Raw genomic sequence first — 2,218 nt, 5'->3', positions numbered from 1 at the left:
ATCAAATGAGATAATACTTATAAAGCTCTCAGCACAATGTCTGGCACACAGTAGATACTTAATAAATGCTTTTTTCTTTCCTTCCTTCCTTCTTTCCTTCCTTCCTTCCATCCTCCTTCCCTTCCTTCCTTCCTTTCTTCCTTTCTTTCTTCCTTCCTTCCTACTTTCCTTCCTTTCTTCCTTCTTCTCTTCCTCTTTCCCTCTCTCCCTCCTTCCTTCCTCCTTTCCTTCCTTCCTTTCTTCCTTCCTCTCTCCCTCTTTCTCTCTCTCCCTCCTTCCTTCCCTCTCTTCCTTCCTTCTTTCTTTCCTTCTCTCTTTCCTTCCCTCTTTCCTTCCTTCCTTCCTCCCTCCCTTCCTTTCTTCCTTCTGCACCTCAAGGCAGAAATGTGTACCAAGCCAGAATAGTGAAAGTACTATCAGGTGCAGCCAGTTTTAGGGTCAATTTCTTTTTCTTTTTTCACCAGGGAAGACCCAATTTAGGGGGTGGGGGTACATTTGTAAACACAACAGTAAAATTAAGGCAAAATGTACCAATCAAAAAAGTTTAATGAAATAAAATGACACTGATGGAGAAAAGCATAATTATCTTCCAGCGATCTCTGCTCCTGTTTTCCCATCTTGTAAATAAGGCACAAAATCCATCCATCAAGCTGTCAGCCAACAAGCTTCCTCCAACAGGCTTTAAAGTATTTGCAGAAATGTCAACATTCTCCTGGGCACTTCCTTTTTCATTTCTAGGAGTTCATTAGAAATCAGAAATAGTAGAAAATATCAGAGCTGCAGGGCTGTGGTCAAGCTTGCCTTTCTTTGTATGTGCATGGTTATCTTCATGGAAATTTTATTTTATTTAGACTTGGATTTGATCCTATCCCTTTCCCCTGTAAGAAACAGCAGGGCATAATGAATGGATAAGCCTGGTTTCAAATCCTGCTAGTCATTTCATTCCTATGGGCCTCAGTTTCCCCATATAGAAAATGAGACCGATGAGACCGATGGCCCCGATGATCTCTAAGCCCCTAATCTGTGATGCTTTGATTTTCTCCTCTTCCCCTCTATTTTCTCTCTCCTCTCTCTTCTCCTCCATCCCTTTTTTCTCCTTCTCCCTCCTTCTGCTTCTCCTCTATCCCTTCTTTTTGATCTTTCCCTTCCCCCTTCTCCCTGGTCTTCACCTCTTTCTTCTCCTTCCTCTCCTCTCTCTTCTCCTCCATCCCTTTTTTCTCCTTCTTCCTCCTTCTGCTTCTCCTTTACCTCTGCTTTTTGGTCCTTCCCTTCCCCCTTCTCCCTGGCCTTCATCCCTTCCTCCTCCCTCCTCTCCTTCACCTTCCTCCTTCTCCACCATCCAGGATCTGGCCCGAAGCAGCGAGCTTGGCCCAGGCGGCCATAGATAGACTCAGCAGCAGCTACTGGGGGAGGAGGGGAAGCAGAGAAGCGAGAATGGAGGGGAACAGCCTTGTCCCTGGGAGGCTGCCTGGTCAGGAGCCCAGGACGGGCCGTGCTCTGAGCTCTGACCACCAGAGGGCACCTGAGTGCCGCGATGCTCGAGGCTCTCCTCGCTGGAGCTCATTCATTCTTCCTGGAAGAAAATCAAGATTTTGAGGTTCTTCCCCCTTTCCCATCCCAGTTTCTTTCTTTTCTTTTTTTCTTTTCCTTCTTTTCTTCCCTTTTCCCTCCTTCCCTTTTCCCCTTTATTTTTTTCCTTTTTATTTTGGTCATGTTTTATTGACACTCTTTTCTCTTTTCATTCATCGCCATCACTGAGATCATATTTGTAAAGCCCTTAGAGCCGCGGCTGACACACAGGAGGAGCTAAATAAACGGCTGCTCCTTTTCTCCAGGCTCTTCGCTGCGTCCATCAACTCACAGCCACCACGAGTCTAGCAGAACAAAACAACACATACGGACACCAGCTGAAAACATGGCTCATTCTGCACCCCCTGCTCCCCACTTTTCCACCAAGAGATAGATGAATGGGCGCATCTAGGTATCAATCAGTGGATTGAGAAGATGGGAGGTCCTGGGTTCAAATGTGGCCTCAGACACTTCCTAGCTGAGTGACCCTGGGCAAGTCACTTAACCCCCATTGCCCAGCCCTTATTGGTCTTCTGCCTTGGAACCAATACATAATATTGATTCTAAGACAGAAGGTTTAAGGGTTTTGATCAATTATAATAATATATAAATAATATAAATATAACTAATTATAATATAATATTTAAAA

General features: G+C 44.9%; 1 long non-coding RNA gene across 1 annotated transcript; it reads right to left on the bottom strand.

Annotated features, from left to right (window-relative positions):
* Nucleotides 1–528: 528 nt before the first annotated feature.
* LOC123254781 lies at nucleotides 529–1,622 on the bottom strand. Its single transcript, XR_006506707.1, has 2 exons — nucleotides 1,321–1,622; nucleotides 529–878 (listed from the first exon to the last, which is right to left on the bottom strand). It is a non-coding gene; the product is annotated as an uncharacterized LOC123254781 (long non-coding RNA).
* Between the last annotated feature and the right edge of the window lie 596 nt (nucleotides 1,623–2,218).

The sequence above is a fragment of the Gracilinanus agilis genome, unplaced genomic scaffold (assembly GCF_016433145.1).
Source record: "Gracilinanus agilis isolate LMUSP501 unplaced genomic scaffold, AgileGrace unplaced_scaffold32334, whole genome shotgun sequence".
Taxonomy (NCBI): domain Eukaryota; kingdom Metazoa; phylum Chordata; class Mammalia; order Didelphimorphia; family Didelphidae; genus Gracilinanus; species Gracilinanus agilis.
The sequence above is the reverse complement of the archived record's forward strand: the minus strand, read 5'-3'. Positions and strand labels throughout refer to the sequence as shown.